The sequence below is a fragment of the Zonotrichia leucophrys genome, chromosome 2 (assembly GCF_028769735.1).
Source record: "Zonotrichia leucophrys gambelii isolate GWCS_2022_RI chromosome 2, RI_Zleu_2.0, whole genome shotgun sequence".
Classification (NCBI taxonomy): Eukaryota; Metazoa; Chordata; class Aves; order Passeriformes; family Passerellidae; genus Zonotrichia; species Zonotrichia leucophrys.
Window position 1 is genome coordinate 109,147,202 of NC_088171.1, and position 20,656 is coordinate 109,167,857.

The following is a 20,656-nucleotide window of genomic DNA, read 5'->3' on the forward strand; positions in this document are numbered from 1 at the left end:
AATGAGAATTCAAATATACTGCCCCCAACTTTGAATACAGAATTTCATTATACATCTACATTAAACAGCTCTGACTCCTCTGAAATTGTATCTGACACATATAAATATATTTCAATATTATTGAATTCTAAAACAAAATAATGGTTCTGTAGGAAGAAAATATTTATAGAAAAATGTAAATTCACTTTTTTAATGGCATAGCAGAATATTTTCATAAGATGTATGCATATATCTGTATTATATTATGTACACACATCTATCTTAATTATAAGACATTGGTTTTTTTACTGGGTTACTTGTTACTAAGCAAAATAGTATATGCTTATGTTAGTAAATGTAAATCTATACAGTGGAAATAATTTTTGCAAGTTGTGTTCCCTTATTCTTGTCATTGTTTCTGAAAATATATTCATGGCTCCATCAGGAGTGGAGTTCATATTATTTTGTCTAGTATTCTTCAAACATTGGTCTTATGGAAATTAATGATCATAAAAAGTTCTTGGCTACATAGTGGTTAAGTATGTTTCCTTAGATCAGTTTTTCATGTGTTTTGTCCATAGATATTTTAAATATCTAATCAAGATAGTGACAAGCCTTGATGGTTGTTATGCCAGGTCCAGTTTACATAAAGCAAAAGTAACCCAGGCACAGATCAGCCTCAGCCCTGATCAGCCTTACTCAGTGCTTATAAGCACTTACCTCCTTAGCAAAAAGGCAGTGATCAAAATGCAGATCACTCTATAAACTTTTTGATGTATATTTAATTAGATGTCTGATCTGAGTAATGGTTATGGAAATGTCTTGTTTGCTTGTTTATTTCAACTTGTTTCAACTGCCTTACAGGGAACTTCCACTTGCAGGGTGATAATTGGGAGCACCATACAGCTGGCACAAACAGGAGAATCCTAAAATACCTAGATGGTAACTTCATGGTATAGGTACTAGGGTAAAGATGCCCTTCTTGATTTGGTACTTATTGAAAGAGGGTGTCTCAGGAATGAAGTGGTGATTGGTGGCCACCTGGACCTCCATGAACCTTCTGTGTCCATTCCAACTCAGGATATCTTTTCTAGCTTTACAGACAATTAGGTTTATAAGGCCAAAATCTTGTCAGCTCAAGCTACTCGTGTATTTTGATGTCTTTGGTCATATATTCATGTTAGATTTCCAAGTAAAAATTAAGACATAAATAACACTAAAATATAATTTAGACAGGTAAGAATGGTCAGTTCTAAAGCTTTTCCATTTCAGCAGAATTCTCATTTGTTCAAGCTACTCAAGAAATCTATTTGTCTTGGATGCTACAAAAGAATAGATTATGTCATTTATAACAGTCACTGCCTGCAGTTTCTGAGGAGAAATTAAATTATTTAAATATTTCTCTGAGCTTCTAGTACGTAATGACTAAATTGCAAGGATAAAATGGCATATTATAAGATATATATCAGAAAATCAAAGAGCTTTATGTAAGCTAGGAAATAGTCTCATACATTTCCATGCCTTATGGGGAGTTTTTAATTAACAGATTTTTTATATATTGTCAAATCTCAAACAAGTAAATGTAAATACAATATTTTCTAATTTTAAAATTAATTATAATGAAATTTATCTTTAATCATAAATTAAAAATTCTACTTTATACAACTACAGATGGATTTTGATCAAAGAAATTGTCATAGTTCTGGATTTTTCAATAACATATTTCTACATCTACTTATATGCAAGTTGCACTGACCTCTGCTCTCAGAACATGCAATGGTTCAAAGGAAGAGGAATTTTATCAGTAATTTTTAAAATCTGATGCTTCATAACTGTGCAGTTTTCAATTCAAGATCTTCCATTTCAGAATTGCTATTCTTAAAGAGCAAATGTAATCAAGCTCTTACAAACCTCAGTTCTGGCTTAACAGTTGATATGTATTATATATCTTATATTGGTCAAGTCTTTTTGAAACCAGGGGATTCACATGAATGAAAACGCTATGAGCCATCTCACATAACTAATGCAAAGATTAATTACAGTAGAAGGGGCAAAAGTGAACAGATTTACATACTTCCCAATGTACCAAGTGTAAAATATTCTTCAAAGTAAATTATCACTAACTTGATGAGCTGAGAGACAGAACTGTATGTGCCATGAATCGCCTTTATCTTCAAGACTGAATATAAGAATGGCACATTTGCATAAAAATCTAAACTGTGGATCTCAACATTAACTTCTAATTGAATATTCCTGATTAAAATTTTAATCCTTGAAAGCAATTACATTTTCTTCTGAAGACATTTTTGATTGATTCCTTCAGTAAAGATGCTGGGAACTCTTTGGAAATAATTTTAACAGTGTTAAACTGGTGCCTCTTCACACATCAGCCTCCTGGGAATGGCTAATTATGAGCACTATCTACAGTCAAGACTTCAGACTGGTTCTACATTTATGTGAACTTATTTCTTCCCAGCACGGAGAACACAGCTGGCAATTGAACAAAATATGCTAATATGGCAGGCCAGAACAAGTCAAAATTCGTGAACTTTCTGAGAAAAACAATATTAATTGTAGAAAAATGTTATTTCTATTTTATCTGCTGCGAAAAGATAGGCTCCCACTTTCCAATCACTTTAAAGTGCAAAAGAACATATGCTGTAGATCATTATATGAGATAAAGCTGAGGGAAAGTTTAATCCACATTTTATCATGAAACTCTAAAAGAAATTGCTATAAAGTAGTAAGGTTTAAAAGTTTAGGTATAGTTTATAAACTATAAACAGATTCTTGGGGGGCAGGGGTGGGTGATATATTTTTGGCAGCTGGTGTTGATCAAATTATTAATTTTTCTTTTTTTTTTTTTTTGAGATGCAGCTTATTTTTTTTTGTTTGTTGTCTTGTTTGTTTCAACTAGAAAATGGATTGGTTAAAACAGGAACTGTCGGCTCATTAGAAGAACACCCTCCACTCTGCTCTGCACCTTACTCTATTTATCTTTTGTGCTTGTGTAATTCTGATTGTGGGGATTTGCTGGATTTTAAACTCAAAGTTTGATTTGCATAAAATGAAGAATCTAGATGTAAACCTGGTGAGGATGGTCTTGGCACATTACCTCCAGCATGACCAAGAAGGGTTTTCTTCCAAGCATTACATTGTATTAAAATTAGTTTCTTTTATTATTTTTAATGGCTAGTCTGTCTTTGAACTAACATATCTCCCTGAACTAAGGATATCTCCCTGCTCTTTCATTGAGAGTTCTATGTAAGAATTGCAGGAAAAATTGGGGGTTTTTTTTGGTGGGATTTTCTTATTACAGCAGTTAACTCTTTTATTTCTAGAATATCACGGTGTTTTTACTGCCTCTTCAGCTAGTAGTACTTTTTTGAAGGGTCACTGCCATTTAAATTGTAATCTCAGAAATCTCTTTTAAAGAGATGATATTAGCAGTTAGATTATTTGAATGAAGTCAGAAATGTTGCTCCTGTTTTTGTCTCTAACAATAGACTTAACTTCCTGTGCTAATTTATATCCTCCACATCAAGTGCAGCAAATGAAAGGGGGGTTCTTTTTATTGGCTTCGAAGCTCTTTGGATGTATTTAGAAGTGGCTTTACAGTAATGTTTTTGGCATGCCCTCTTTTTATTATTTAAAAACCCAAATGCTTCTGTGATTCCTCAGTGGGCATGGAATAACTTATTTTCTTCTTTTTCTTGCAAGCAAAAGATTCAATGTGAATATGTGCCTTCTTACTACCACCTATTTTTAAACATTTTTAAGAATTTTAATGTTTGATGTTTTGTGGTTTGAGCTTGTTCCAATGTATTCAGACACAGAGTAACATATTTTCATACTAAGGGTTTTTCTTTTCCTTCCTTAATTTTCACTATGCAATACAGAACAAAGTAAATCTTACTTTAAGTTCAATAATAGCTATACAGGACAGCATATAGTGCCACCATGAGAAGGTCAAACCATGTCAAACAAGCCTGATCTTGTACTGAGGTTACTCTAATAAAAAGTTTGAAGTGCTCCAAAGCCCAAGAAGCTGTGAGTAATATGGCATTTTGTGTCTCTAACTGGGAATATTGACTCAATTAAAGGTGATATAGTAACAAAGGTATGTAACACAAAGAAATGGTTTCATGAAAATCCAATGCTCTATATTTTAGTCTTTCTTCCTTTAGAAGTCAGTTTTTTCAATGAATGTACATCAATGGAATGGATAATTTTAGCTCCTGATACCTTACTTCCCAATTCCTGATTTTCAATAACTTTCTCTTTTTTTCTTTTTTTTGGTAACAGAGTTTCTGAAAAATTTAACAATCCTTCCTCTCTCAAGTTTGGGATGATACTTGTATTGTTAATGTTTTAAATTGTTCGTTATAGAATAAAACTTTCTTTGCAACACAGAGGGAGTGGTTTTAAAAAGCTCATGCCCTTCTACTGATTGGATATTCCCTTGAGACCTCTATGCTAATAGCAGTTGAAATGGAGTATCCAGTAAAAGGCGCACAGTCTGAATATACGGTTGCTTAGGTTCTCAGTCTTCAGGGAGTTGAAGGCAGTAAAAGGAAAGTCAGGAAGCTATGTGTTTTGTTCCACTTTCTACCACTTTCTGTCTTAGAACACTGCAAATACTGACTCAAGTGGCCAGTTCTTACTGGTTGTTGTGTGAGACATTAACAACATCACTACTTGCAGTGATGAATAATGTGAATGACTTATTAAGTATTCTGCTGTTGCTATAGAAATTCGAGTCCTTTGTATTAATGTATTGTTAAAAGTGAAAAGTATTTAACACATATGTTTGTTGTGAGGAATTTATTTTCAAGACAGTTTTAAAAGCTTTTACAAAAATTCAGTCAAAAATAACTATAATATCAAAATTTATCTGCTCCCAAGAGTAGAGTTTTCCAAAAAATATGTCCTACTAAAACAAATATTAATTAGAAAACATTTTTGCCTTGGTTTACAGTAAGCAGAGGTTGAGCTCTTTCTATCTGTACTAAGAAGAAAGTCCTACTTTGAAATAACAAGGTACATGGTAGTAGTCATTAGAACATAGAGTGGATTTTTTTTTTAAATATTGTTCCATAAGTTACTATTTGAGCTATCATTCTCTAGTTATTTTTACATCCTATGTCTCTTCTTACATGAGCATCCACTGGAGGCAACTGTAGTATTCTTCTTAAGACATTTAATATTTTTCAGAGTTGTGTTACTCAAAAGATCTATATACATAAAAAAATTATGTCAGATGCAGAATGAATCAACTCACAGTATTATACATGGAGGAAGAGAAGAGCCTTGTGCTGTTACATGACATTCAGTACACGTGCATGATTTGTGGTGTGGGTGAGAACATCATCCCTTGAATGTTCTTTTCAATTTGAAAAGTATATTAAAGGCAACTGCCGTGGCTGCTTGGAATGAGGGCTGCTCAGTCATAATATCACAGCAGAGAAGCAAAATTGCACATTGCACCAGGGTATAAAATGGCTTTTGTTCTGCAGGCAACAGAAACAAGGCAAACAGCTATTTTGGATTATACAGGACAAGTGACTGCAACTGGATTAAAATCCCCCTTTTTCACTTTATCTATCCACATCCTTTGCTAAAACAGGTTGTATATTCCAAGAGTAAGCAACAAATTTGATGAGTACTTTTCAGCCTCTGGTGCCTTGCAGCAGTTTTTGTTCAGGCAACTCCTGGAGCAGTGCGGCCTTACCAGCAGCATTCCCTGCCCAGCCCCCTTTACTGCCTTGGGCAAAGCCATGCTGCCTTGAGCCAGCTGTCAGAGTCACACAGCACATTCTGCCACATTCACCTCCACAACTCCTAAAACACAAGTGCATGTAGGTCGAACAAACACCTTGTGCAGGTGGCACCAGAGGTTTGCTAGGTGTTCATGTTACCTTCCCTGATGGTCTGCTCCAGGCGGCTTGCAGAGATTCAGCACGAGACGATTGAGGCCTTTCGTCTGTTGTGAGGTAATGCTCTCTGGCACAGATGCAAGGGGCATGGAATCATTTTCTGTTGGACTTGTTTGGCTTTTTTTTCACTTAAAAGACTAGTAATATTTTAAAACCAGCAATAATATTGAGAACAGAATTTAAAGGAGTTTTTGGAGATTCAGAATGCTTACTCTTGAAATGACCTTTGCTCGTCACTCAAGATTGCAGGTGACAATCCCTGGCATGTCTGATTTAACCTCACACTCCCTCTCCTTCTGCTAAGAAATCCACTGAATATATACTTCATTTTCATGAAGTATTGAGAAGATCTCACTTAATTCTGGTCTTTCGCTGTATGATGCTCAGCACTACTTCTTTTGTTAGAAGAGATTGAAAGGGCTACAGTTTTCAGATCATTTCAACACCACCAGATTGGGTAATTATATTTTGATCAAAAGGGAAAAGCAGTGTTTGATGATTCTGAATCATTTTGTTGTGCATTGTAGGGATGGTATGATAAAGATCTGATCAATATTTTTAGAAGTTCAGTCTATTAAATTCTGCAGTATCCACTGTAAACATTTTTTTAATGAAGCATTTCTGCTATTTTGCCATGCACTGAAATTTTTATTCTCATTAAGCTTAGGAATGACACTCTGCAAACAAGAAGCATTAATCAAAATGTTTGTTATAATATCAGATCATCTATTCACTAATTATTTACAACATGCCTAAGGCTGATCTCTGAACTTTCTGCATGGAAAATCCTTTTCATCTGCTCTAGCTTAACCCCTGAAAATTTCCTGTACCTCAATGTTGAAGCAGTAGATAAAGGAAAAAGTAGGGAATAAAAAAAGTGGAGGACTTGATTGGACAATGATTTGTAGTATAAAACACACAGAAACAAGACTTTTTTTCTCTTTCAAAAACCTTACTTTGTTTTCATCAACAGAGAGGACAGTGGGCACCTCTATAATGCAATGGAATATCTGTACCTATACACTGATACTAACTAAAAGTAAATTGAATCCTTAAACCACTGGCATTTATTTTCATTTAGTTTTAGACGGTGACTACATATTTTTTTCCAAAATGGTTCTGCAGGAGTCATTCTTGCTCATTACTTGCTTCTGGTCTCAAAAGCTACCTAGTTATCACCACAAAAAAAAAAAAAAAATCTTCTTCTGTTACTGAATCCATATAGCTAAAACAGTCAGTTCTGTGAGCCAGAGATAATGCTCTGAATCTCTTCACTACTGTCTTACAGATTTAGAAACACTGCTTTAAACACATATGAAATTATTCCATATAAAACTATTAAATAGAGATTTAAAATTCTACCCAATCTATGTCAGATATGCCGCCATATTTTCAGTGTGTGGTTTTACTCTTACAGCAGCATGCATCCTACAAGTGGCCCTGTAGGAACTGCTGACAGAGAGCTGCCTCCTGTTTAGAACTGAGCAGGATTATTCCCATTTCAGTGTGAAGCCTGCTATTTCTGTATTCTGTAGGCACTGTTGCTGACAGGTCTGTGATGAAGGGCTCACCATCTATGTTTCAAAATCCTTTCCTGAAATTAAACTATTAATCCACAGGGAAACTTCCAAGCAATATTGTGTTGCTTCTTTATTGTCATATTATGCTGCAATACAGAAGGGAAACTCTGTAAAAGTAAATTTGTTGCTTTGCTCAAAACCTGTCATTTTCACTAGGGAGCAGCTGCTTTGTGAAAATATTTGCCTCAGATAGTCATTCTGTAGAAATTTTTACATTGAAGCTGGATTTGTTTAAATAAAAAAAATAGTAAGAGATTTTCACTTGCTGATGAGTATCCAGTGAAGCTGTGACTTAGTATAATTATTCCATTTGACAAGGACCTTAAAGATCATCTGGTCCAACCATCCTGCCCTAGGCAGGCACATTTGCCACTAGACCAGGTTGCTCAAAGCCACAACATGGTCTTGCCTTGAACATTTCCAAGGCCAGGGCATCCACAACTTCTTTATGCAACCTGTACCAGGGCTTCAAAAAATATCCTCCTTTAATCTACTCCCTTACATCTGGAAGGCATTTTCCCTTGTCTGATCACTGCCTGCCCTTGCCCTACCCTATCCAGCTGTCTTGAGGCCCCCTTTAGGTGCTGGAAGGTGTTTTAAGGTCCTCAAAGTCTTTTCCCCTCCAGGCTGAACAATCTCAACTCTCTCAGCCTGTCTTCATAGGACATCTGTTTCAGCTTCCTGATCCTTTTCCTGGACCTCCTCTGGACCCACTCCAGCAGGTGTCCTTATGTCAGGAGTCCCAGAACTGTTTATTTATTTATTCAGTTGATCTGTTACCTTTGAGTTAAGTTAAACAAAATTTATGAAAGGAAATACATGAAGATGCATAGAACAGGTTAAATAATGCTATTTTCACTAGAAAAACTGTGTTATGATGATCAGATTTGTTATTCTCCCAGACTCACCTAGACTGTTTTAGAGCAATATATTGAAATCTTTTCACAGAATCCCAACTAGAATTAGAAAGAGGATCTATATATTTAAATTAGAACTGGTTACTGACACTCAGTGAAACAGCTGAAATAAAGTGGTTAACTTAACTTCAGTATTATAACGATATGCATATGGTGGGAGAAAGGAATAGTAGTTGAAACCAAAGGAAAATTGATTTTTCAATACAATTCCAGCATGTGTTGTTTCTATTTAGCTCTTCCGCTGAAAAAAAAATTATATAAAATTAAAAAATGGTATAGTTCTGTCTTCTAAAATAAGTTTAAGCTGGAGACAGACATTTGACAATCCAGTATTTGTCTGAGCAATAAGAATAGGAATAAATTAGTTTCTGAAATACATTTTTCAAACTTTCTAAAACTATTGTAATGATGGGAGAACTGATAAATACACTGCCAATTTGGCACAGTTCCAAAAATAGCTTTGAATATACATTCTAGATATAAGATGACTGAATAATCTTAAACTTCTCCTGTCCTGGCACCTGGGAGTTAGTTTTATCTTCCAGAATATTATTCTTCTGTGGAAGTTCATTCCAATCAAATAGAGATGGCCACTAGGTCATACCACCTCTTAAATTATCATTAAAAACATATTTGCCCCTATATACCAGTTTATATTTTTTACTCCTTTACTAGGAGATTCTGTTCCATACGGCAAATCTTATGGGTATTTTAATATTAAATGAACAGAAGATACTTTGCTTATGAAGATAGATTTAAAAAATCATTATCATTTGCTTTGCATAGAGAGATTTGGAGGCAAGAGAAGTAATTATGAAATGCATGGAAAGCACTGAATGGCTGGTAAAACACCCATTTAAAACTGTCAGGATGCAGTACACAGAGAATTCTACTTGGCCCTTAGGTTTGCAAATAGCACAGCGTGAATAATAAATATCAAGTTTATCTAACTCTGTAAGGATGAGGAAAATGGAAGCAATCTCTTGTTGCTCACTTGATGAGATGTTACTGAAAGATAAATACTGACTAACATCCATGAAATGGAGTGTTCCTGATTTTTTTTTTTTTTTTAGATTGAGAAAGCAACACTTGATTTTGGAGAATTTTGACATCTGAATGTGTAACAAGGAAATAGTTCTCAAAAGGGAATCTCTTGCTGTGTTTTGATTTGTGAAAACCTGAGAATTAAAATGGTCAGAAGTCATGGTAACTCTGTAAAGATATCTTCTTTCTTCAAAGTCTCCAGTCTCTCAGTAAGAGATAGTGAGCTGCCAAATAGTGGTTCCCCTTGAGAAAAACCCTAAACCAAAACATAACAGTCAGTGTCAATCTTTTATTAAGATTAAATAACTTCTTTTTACAATGTTTGCCAAACAAAGCTTTGACTCCCAAATGTGTCTGAAAATATATTGCACAAGCAAATGAAAATAATATATTTTCTGCACTTCTTATGGCCTCTACGAAAAATACTTCTTTTCAGTATGAAAGGACCAAGTTCAGGCTGAGCTCAGCTATCCATCCTCCGCTTGCTCAGGTATACTAAACTGGTTCTGGGAGTTGCATGGACCCAGTGGTGAAGTAGGAGCAAAACAAGATTTAACAGAGAGCTGGGCAGGCTGGCACACACATTGCTCATTCCCTCTGCAAAAGAAACAAGGTACTAGAGCCAGAAGTTAGCCAAAGCTGGTAGGTTTCAATAAGTCTGATGTTAGCACTTCTCTGGTTGACATTGAGAAAGAAGGGACAGCAAATTTGGCATGTTTCCTTCCTTTCCTTCCATTTCCTTCTTTTTCCTTCCTTTTCCTTCCTTTTCCTTCCTTTTCCTTCTTTTTTCTTCCTTTTCCTTCCTTTTCTTCCTTCTGCAGGGTGCAGAATGCTATGGCTCTCCATTTTTGGAGAAACTTTACTTTTTTCATCATTCTTGGTTCTGGGAAACTGAGGGCATAATTAGGGCACTCTTGTTCGATGATTAGACATGTAATCTAGTCACAAATCTAAGATGATTTTGGATGAGGATACTGGGCCTTATGATACATCAAGATGGTCATTAGCAGAAAACCAGAGCTTGCATCATGGAAATTCACTTGGTTAGTGCCTAGGAATAGCTGGTTAGTGCCATTAGAAATAAATAACCCTTTGGCTGTTTCTTCTTTAAGGCAACCATAACTTTGTTCTTGAGGATGACGAATAGCATATAAAAGTATGCATATACAACAATCATACCCACTACAATGCAAAAGCTCTGCCCTGTTTTTGTGATCATGCTTAGGGGATTTCTGTTCTTGCAATTTTTTCAGCATATTGGTACTGAAGTGTTAAATCATCCTCAGGGCCATTCTCACAATGATATTTAGGGTTTCCATTTATCCTGTCAAGGATTGTGCTTGGTTTCCCCACCTAGTCATCATTAGATTGTCACATTAATTTCTTCTGACATTGCTAGTAACCTCTAGAGGTTTTGCTTTCCTGTAGGGGGTTCCCTTCCTTAAACCATTCTGGACTCAGGACTGGCATTTTTCTTTTCTGTCTATATCAGTTTGCATTTCATGAAATCAAAATGTTTTCCTATAGACTGGTGGTTTTTTTACCAAATGCACTCCATCACGTTGCATTCCTCATTTATCATGCCACCAATGTATGTGTCCTATGCAAACTACCTCAACAATATTTACTTCTAAATAATTTTGTTTTTCCTTGTTGGTTGTACATAACTTCACTTAGATTTTTTTTTAATTTTATTTTAGATTTTGGCTCTATGTGAACAGAAAAACCCAGAAAAAATAATTATAATTATTTGGATTTAGCCTGTGTAAGCAATGTGACCAATCCCGTGTAGTAGCTGTTGTATTCTAAGGTGGTAGTAGTAGGCAAGAGTTTCTTGCTGAGAATGATACATGCTGGAAGTCTGTTTTCTTTAACAGAAGACTGCAGCTCATGGAACAGTTTAATATCTGTTGAAACATTTATTCAATAACTGTGTTTTCTTCAGTAGTGATACCTGTGGTGGTCAGTACATCATCTTTTATGTTTTACTAAACCATATTTCTTATTGTGAAAATATTTTTTTTTGTGTCTGCCAAAGACCATTAAATATTCTAGTTAAGTAATTTTTAAAAGGAGAGAGGAGATTTTCAAAATGAATTTTGGGTATTTTTTTTCAAAGATTTTGAATTAATGCATTGCATATTTGATTTCTGGTTATAAAGAACCCACCCTGAACTTCTAAACACAATAAATTTATTTGTAAGAGCTAGTAAAAGATAGCTTCAACATCTGTCAAATAACTGATGTGCGTCATATATTAGGAAAAAAAATCATAGGACCAGTGATCCTTTGAATTTTAATAGGTAGAAATAGATTATTCTTAATTACTCATAATATTCAATGAAGGTACAAGCTTTGTGTTCCCAACTGGACCAAAAAGCAAGGACTAAATAAAAGTTATTTATTTTAGAAACAAAACTCTCTTTTTAGGGAAAAAATTCTATCATCGCTGTAAGCTCATGCTTTGCTTATCAACTTCTGCCAACTCTTTTTCTATAAAGAGAAAGCTCCACCTGTTTGCTTCAAGTCCCTTTTAATCTTCACTTGTGAAAATTCTTTGTGTTGTCTTTGGTTCACAGAAAAGCCTTTTTTTTCTTCTTCGTTTTTTTAGGTTTTCTTGTCCTTTTATTTAAATTATTTTTAAAAATTTCCTTCCCCTGGAGATTGGCACTACCATAGGTTATTTCTTATCATCTAAGACTCAAGTTGACCAAATTTTGTCATTTAACAGGTCTGCAGTTTTTCTAGTGCACACAGAGAGAGCTTGTCAAAGAAGCTGTGTTTTTGTTCATCACACTTTTTAGGTAAGTATCTTGTCTGGCTTTGAAGCCTGACTCTCCCGGGGTGTTTTTTTTAAAAAAAAACTTTGTTTTCAAGCAAGTCAACACCAAAAGAAATATTTTGGAACAATTTTTTTTTTTAAATGTATTTTCAGTTTTGTGCCTCCAGAAATAAGGAAGGGTTTAACTGAGCCTTTAAGTCCTGGGCCATGCTGGGGAAGGTGTGGATCCCCATTCCTCCAGCAGGCACTCAGGGAGGCATTCTGCCTCCGGTATCACAATCCTCTGTACAGCCATGGAGCGCTGCCTGCTGCTCCCCTCCCTGATTGCTGCTTCCTCCCACAGCCAGCAGCTTCTGATGATTGCTGAGAGGAGACCGTGACCCCATTTCATCTGCACCCCTTTCGGAGTTGCTGCTGCTAGTAGCACTAAACAGAAGCTTTTTATGGTTTATTTTTATTGTGCATATGGTACATGTCAGAGATTTACAGTGTTGTGCTTCCCTAAAAGGCAGTTCCTAAGAGCTTAGCTGATTCATTAGGGCATATATGTATTATTAGAGATTTAACGCCAGTACTAAAATAATTAGAGCTTACAAAACAGGAATGCAAAAGACCCAAAAGATTTGTTATTTTCCTTTTCCCTGCTCATTGCCTTGAAAAACTTTACCAGTATGAAAAATCTGTGATTTGAAAGCTTTTAGGTTTACTATCTACCTTTCTGTGTAGGCATTGGGGTAAGTAACTTCTGAAAATTCTCAACCCTTCTGATGGAATTTTCTAGGTGATGTTGCAAATTCTTTTTTTTTTTTTTTAACAATAATGAATAGGGGTGTCTGTTTTAAGTACTTTAGTCACCAGCTGCTAAACAGGAAAAAAGTAAGATTCAAACAGAAAGGCTGTGTTTCTCTTTAAAAGAATCAGAATTTGATAATCTTTCAGTTCAGAAAATACAGAATTCCTCTTCTGCCTAGAGAAAAAAACTGTATGAAAATTGCTCAGAAAACAAAAAAAAAAACCAAAATTGCTCTGAAAATAGAAAGAAAAGCCTGCCAGATTTGAGGGGTTTGTTTTTTGAAGTGTTTGTTTGTTTGTTTGTTTGTTTTGTTGGGTTTCTTTGCTTGGTTTGTTCAGGGTTTTTAAAGATGTTTGGGAATATTCACAAGCTTTCCTAGGGCTTGATGTTTGTTCATGTTCCTTATCTCTTCACACAAAGGTCTATGGCATAGTTCAATTAGAAAGAAAGAAAGGACTGAGGTACAAGAAAAGAGCAGAGGCAAAATGTGCTTCAATAACTTATTTTGTTACAAAGAAGGAAGGGCTTAACACACAGCAGTACAGTGAATATTTCAAAGGGCATAACAATTTTATTATCAACTTTGGCATGAAAAAGAGGTAGATAAAGAAAGTAGGTTTTTACCACAGATATTACTGAAACAATCAATATAATATTATACCCCAACCAGAAAATCAAGAAATAATGAAATCATTTTCCCTGCAACGAACTGTCTTTGACAAAAGCACTTTTTTCCCATGTAAGATAATTTTTCTGTTTAAAAAAATGTAAAAAAGGAGAAATAATTGTGGAATATCTCTATATCAAGGAGCATCTGCGGAGTGGTGGTGGAGGAGGCTGATGATGCAGTGTTTGTGGAAAGGGGCCAAGGCTCAGAGCTCTGCCCTTGCACTGGCTCCTTCTCAAGGGCTGACAGTGGCTGCAAGCCCACGGTGAGAATTACACCGAGTTTGTGCAAGCAAGCACTTTGTGAATTGCAATGGCCCAGGATGAGAAGAGCCTTTATGGAGTTTTGTAGCAGAAGCACCTCTCTGTTTTAGCTCGTAAGTGGCTAAAAACGGACTTTGAACTGGGAAGGGATGTTTGCTTGTGTAGGAATGATATCCTCAGAGGAGCTGTTCTCTTTGAGAGGAAAAGATTGTTTTAATAATACATTCAAGTTCTGCTCAGAAAAGATATTTTAGAACAAGTTACCTGGCTTTGAAGTCACAAATAGATACATTTTTGGATCCAAGTGTTTAATATGGAATGTGCATTTAGCATGGTAGATGTACGGATAATTGAAAACAATAATTCCTGCCTTAAATCAGGTTTATGAGCAAAGTTGGTCAAACAGTTTTTCAGCATAATTCATAACTTTTAATTTAGTGAGTTACTCTGCAATAATTCATTATGGTTCAGTTAACAATACAAATGATAACTTTCTTCTCCCATGTGACTACTCTACTGCAACGATCATTTTTTCTAGAAACAGGCTGATTTCAAGGAGAAATTATCAGATGCAGGACAGACCCTTTTGGGGGAGCAGGGAAGGGGAAAAGATGAACAGAAAATGCAGATTGTATATGTGGCACAGTATGAAGCAATTTCAAGTTCAATTTTCTTGCTCATCCCTTTCCCAAGTCATTTATTGGATTAATAAATATTTATTTATGAAAAAATAAATATTTTTTTGTTAGAGGGAGAAAAGAAAGAGAACTAGACCTCATCAATTACCACAGGAGGATACCAAAGTATATGTCCAGACTGAAGGTCTTTGTCTTATAAGAACTGTGGGTATTGGCTATGAAAGAGTGAAACTGTCTCAGCCAAATTTCTCAGTCTTATGTTCTCAATGAAATTGAAAAATTGTTGTAATTTCTTATCTTCTTGGTTTCTAACATATCTATTGGTATTATTTTCTAATATCACAGGATATTTATTGTGGGTTTTTAACATCCAGACACTGCAATGTCAAACAATTTATCAAATGCATTTGAGGCTCTTATTGAAAGGCATCATTGGAATTTCTTTTTTAAAAAGAATTTTAAAAGCCCCAAAACCTCAAAATACTTGATCATTCATCAAGACATATAAATTTAATGAAAATAACAAAAAATAATGTTTCCAACTGTGTATGTGGCATGAAAATGTTTTGCTCGTTGGAAATAAAGCTTAAGGACTAGAGGGAAATATTAATAGAAATAATTCTAGATTTTGAGTTATTTGCAGTGCTAAGAAAACTTACAGATATTTTTTTTCTCACTGCTGTTTGCTTAAAGGACGTGCAAAAATACCCCGATTTGCTTCATTCTTAGCAATTTAACAGTATCTGTAGAATGGTGAATAAAGATATTCAAAAGGTAGACATTATAGAAAGATATTATTCTTTTATGTAACAGTTATTATAAAAAGAAAACTCCACTTGAATATATAGGAATATATACCCTATTGTATATGCATATGTGTATGTTTCTTTCCTATATGGAGACTACACAAAAGTAAAAAAATATTGAGAAGCTAATTGAATGAAATAGTCCTTTTGTATGGGGATGTAAAACAATGGGCAGAACAGGATGCAGCCTTGTGCTGAATGTTTCTCTCACTATTTTAGATGCATATAACTGTGGTTTGTGATTAAAGTTAATATAAAACAAGTGTGGAGAAACTAAACAGGTGTAATTTTTTGATTTGAATGAGTCTGAAGAGCAGAAGGCCTTGTCTGTGGTGGGTACCTGGTTCAAATTAAGATTTGCCACACATGGGTAAGGGGGATTTAGGTGTATACACCATTATCCATCAACATCTCAGTTCTTAGCATTCTATGTCTGCACAGTGGAAGCCTCTGTATGGAAATCAACTAACCAAAAGGTATTTTAGGAGATTTTTTTTAATATTGCTGGAAGGAAATTATAAAGAGTTTATGCTGTTATTAAACTGCTTTAAATTTTATTTTGGAATAAATTCCAGAGCTGAGATCTGTCTCCTGGTTTCCTCTGGGATAATATAGTAATTTTCTCCACAGCTTAAATTAATGTGACTTTGGAACAGAACCTCCAGTAAATCATCAGAGAAATATTATCTTCAACTGAGGTGAGCCAAATTACCTCAAGCAAGAATCTTTTGCAGAATGGATGAAGTTACAATTTAAATGCAATATCCTACCAATGCTCCCAAACTCAGTGGAAGGAAATTATAGAAATAACAGCTGACATTTAGATCCTTATTTAGGAATGCACTGGAGGCAGGTTGTTCTAATTCCAATTGTTGTACTTGCTGTAATTGACAGTCTTGTGGTTTGTGGGTAGTTTTTTGTCTTGTGAGAAGTAATGTTTAGTTGTGGTAAACAACAATATGTCTGTCTGAGTTCATGGAAACCTGCACCACCTCCTAGAGCTTGTATAGCCTGGATGCCACAGTTCCAAGTTGTGTTTGGAAGTCATGGAAGTAACTGCTGCCTGCAAAGAATAGGATAAGATTTGTGAATAACAAGGAGAGAGGACACTGAAAGTTAAATTTATAAAAACAAACAAACAAAACCCCCAAACATCAACAAACAAACAGAGTAAGACCAACATTCAACAAGCTCCCTCAAACTTACTTGTCAGTATTGAATGTTTCTTTTGCACAGCCATCTGCTTTCTGCAGAGACCATCTCTGCCCTAAATAGTTTATACAGAAGATCAAAGAGTTAACTGCTGTTACCCCTAGTACATGAAAAGTTCTGGATTTTAAATTACAAGGCATTCTTCCCTAAGAGCTCCATATTTATATGTTGAGATTAAACTAAAGTAGCATCACCATCTGTTACTGTGCCATGTTGTGATTCCGCAGCACCAGCGCAGTGTCCTAGGGAGTGTCAGATAGGGAAACAGGAGGAGAAAGAGGAGAGATGCAGTCAATAGAGCAAAAGTACAAGTTCGATAAATCCAAAGCATATTGTAATGTAAAGAAAGTCTTTAAAACTGAACTTAGAGCTTCATGATTACTTTGCTCTAAACCTTTACTCCCAACCTTTGTAATAGCTGCTTGTCTGCATCAACATAAACATGTCTCTGCCTTGTTCATTCTTCTTAAAACTCATTTTTGTATAAGGCCAAGTACATGACAAGTGTCTCAGAAAGCCATGCCTGTAAAACTTTTATTCTACTTATTTTAAGTGCCTCATCCAAAAAACAATACATGCTACTTTAGAATAATGATGAATTATGTAGAATACTTTATGGTATTCTAGGATTTTGCATAATTAGAAAGAAATCATGCAAATATCATCAAAGTCTAATGCTAAATAGATACTGTGGATAAAAAGAAATTGAACAAAATTACCTGGTTTAAAACCATTATGTATATTGTGACCACAAGGGATGATAGCACAATATTTTTTGCCCTTTTCTCCAGAATATATTTTATTTTTTAAAAAAATGTAATTTTATGTACATACATTGCATTTCTTTCCCTTTGCACTGATGAAGGTATAAGGCTTCCAGCAATCCTTAGGATAGAGCAGAGTGGCTGAAGATCTGCCCTGTGGAAAAAGACCATGGGTGCTGGTCCACAGTGGTTGGACATGAGCCAGTGTGTGTGCCCAGGTGGTCAAGAAGGCCAATGGCATCCTGGGCTGGATCAGGCCAGTGGGACCAGGGCAGTGATTGTCTCCCTGTACTTGGCCCTGGTGAGGCTGCACCTCAAATCCTGTGTTCAGTTCTGGGCTTCTCACTCTAAGACAGACATTGAGCTGCTGGGGTGCATCCAGAGAAGGGCAATGGAGCTGGGGAAGGGCCTGGAGCACAACTCTTATGGGGCTTCTCTGAGAGCTGGGGTTGTTTATCTTGGAGAAAAGGAGGCTCAGGGGGAGGGTCTTATCACTCTCTACAACAATCAGAAAGGAGCATGTAGGTGAAGGTCAGCATCTTCATCCAGGACACCAGCAACAGGACAAGAGGACATGACCTCAAACCGCACTAGGAGATGTTCAGGTTGGAAGACTAATTTTACTGAAAGGGTGTTTCAGCACTGAAATGGGCTGCACAAGGAAGTGGTGGAGTCATCATCCCTGGAGTTGTTCAAGAAATGCCTGGACATGGCACTCAGTGCTATGGTTTAGTTGACATAGTGGCATTTGGTCAAAGGTTGGGCTTGGTGATCTTGAACATATTTTTCAACCTTAGTGATTCTGTGATGCTATAGTGCTTAAGACAGATTTGAATGCTGTCTGACTTGAGGTAATATCCTCTGTGTAGAATCCCCAAGTCCATAAAAACAGTAGAAAGCTTGTTCAGTGCTGAAAATGGTTACAGTTAATCCTGATTTATAATGTTCCCTATGCCACTCTTTCAGGAATTTTATCCAGGGACAGTATGCCACAATGAAATGAATGACATATATGTCAGGAGGATATGTGAGTCAGAAGAATCAGTCTCAGTTTGGAAAAAAATTCTCAAATTTAGTTAGTGCTTAAAATAGTATGGCAACATGATTTTGCTGTTTTTCATCTTTGTGCTTTAAGCAGCAAGTGATATTTTAAAAAGCATCTAGTGATTGATAAAGGAAATGGTAGTGAAAGTTAGAAGCACATGAAAGCTATCAGGAAGCGAACATGAAGGAAATTATTACAGCAAGTGTTTGCTAATAGCTTTGATGTTAATAGTATTTGAAAAGAAGAAAGTTGCCAGTGTTCAGATTCTTATGTTCACCCTGATTATACTTTTCTAGCGGCCAAAAGGAGCTACATAACAAGCTTTAACAAGCTCTGTGAAGTTTACCTTGAAATACACTACATCTAAATTACCATCAGCTTAGGAACCTGGAATAACTTCTGAAGAGATTTGGGTAGCAAACCTGGAAGTATTTTCAGCTTTAAGAGTCTAAGCTGGCACCTGGGCAGGCAGACACAGGAGGAGAAAACAACAAGCAGAAGTTGTGACAGAATTGCATACCAGGAAAAGCTGTTTGGACAGGTCACATTTTGCTTACAGGTAAGGACCGGAGAGGGACTCCCCATCCTCAGATATTAAAACAAAACAGAAGAAGTGTAGTTTGAAGCATGTTTTACAGTGGGTATCCTTTTGCTCATTTTAGGTGGAATCTAGCAGGTTGCACGTCTGAATCAGCAGGATATTTTGTCACAAGCATCATCCTGAAATGACGATCATTTTCCTTTGGACTTCTACTGCAGATTCAGCTGATAAAGAGCTTCAGAAGACTCTGTACAGGCTGCCTTGACACAAGGCCCAGCATGGAGTATTATGTCTACTTTGACCTCATCTTCTAACTTTTGGGCTTCTGATGCATATCTGTAGCTGTCTGTGAACTCTCCTACTAATCAGTCAGAAACTGAAGGAATGTTAGTTTTTTTCTTTTTTTTCAACAATGTATCCTTTTTAAAAGTCCCCGGCAGCTGCCTAGGGTTTGAAAGCAACCTCAAATAAATGTATGCAAATTGTGAGGCAGAAATGTGGTTGCTCTTCCACCGTTGAGCTCTTTGACCTTTGATTATGTTATTTAAAACAGATGTGGGGAAGGATCTGTGTTTTAAATTCAAATATCTTATTATTTTCTAGAACAAATACTTAGGTTACAATGCGCTATCTTGCAGGAAATGAACTTTTCCATAGTTTTTCCAACCTGCCAGGAAATTCAGCAGCCTGCTGCTCTAATTCCTCTGAGATGTCCCTGATTTGAAAATTTTTGCCTCAGTTTTGCCAACAGAACACATGCCAAATCACAATCAAAGAATTAAGAGATTTTTCTGCTGTGCTCCAGGTGCAATTGAGTAAAAGAATGGGGATGCTGCTTCAAGTCATGATTCTGAACTTCTAGAAAAAGCTTTTCCAAAAACTGAGAATCACTGCAATACTTCATAACTCCATTGGAGAGATATGTATTGTGGATGTGTAAAAAAGGAAATAGTAAATATGTACTTGTTTGGCCAATATATCAGATAGACACAGGAAATAACTATCAGATCTGATGGATCATTTATTCTCTATGTTCTTGATGTCATGGGTTTAAAAATGAGATAGGAGGCATGGCTTCATGATGTTTTTCTAATGGACATAATGCATCTCTCTCAATTGTAATGTCAGAAATTTAGGCAAGCTGGCAGCCAATGACCCAGGAAAAAAAAGTGATGGGTTTGCCCGCTTGTCCATCACCAAAACAAAGCAGGTAAGTGTCTCCTCAGGTAAGTGTCAGATAAAAGAATCCTTAATACAAGAAATGTAATGAAGTAGTCCACACACACACACACACACACAAGGTAAATCTAAGGATGATGGCTTTTAAAAGATTAAAATATTTGTTTACAGATATTAACTTAGGAACTATAAATCTGTTTCTGTAAGGAGCTGACTGTAGTCAGGAATAAGAAACCAAGACAGAAATCATTTAGTAGATGTCTGGGTTCCAGCAGTTTATTCTGTACATTATGGAGGAATAAAGAGCTTCAGTGAGCCTTTAAAGCTTTTCCAGCAGGACTTGAAGGAACACACTGAAGTTTTTAACATTAATGCATCTGACACTTAAATTTTTTTAATTTTACAAACCATGTAAATGTATTGTTCTTTAATCTAAATATAAACCTTATTTTTCCCTCTATTTATCTTTTTTTTTTTTTTTTTAATATCATGTTACCAATTTAAGGTGGG

General features: G+C 35.7%; 1 long non-coding RNA gene across 1 annotated transcript; it reads left to right on the forward strand.

The window, feature by feature from the left end:
* Nucleotides 1–15,762: 15,762 nt before the first annotated feature.
* Nucleotides 15,763–19,966, forward strand: LOC135443287 (uncharacterized). The gene is made up of 4 exons (XR_010438945.1): nt 15,763–15,881; nt 16,036–16,103; nt 18,723–18,985; nt 19,089–19,966. It is a non-coding gene; the product is annotated as an uncharacterized LOC135443287 (long non-coding RNA).
* The last annotated feature ends 690 nt before the right edge of the window (nt 19,967–20,656 follow it).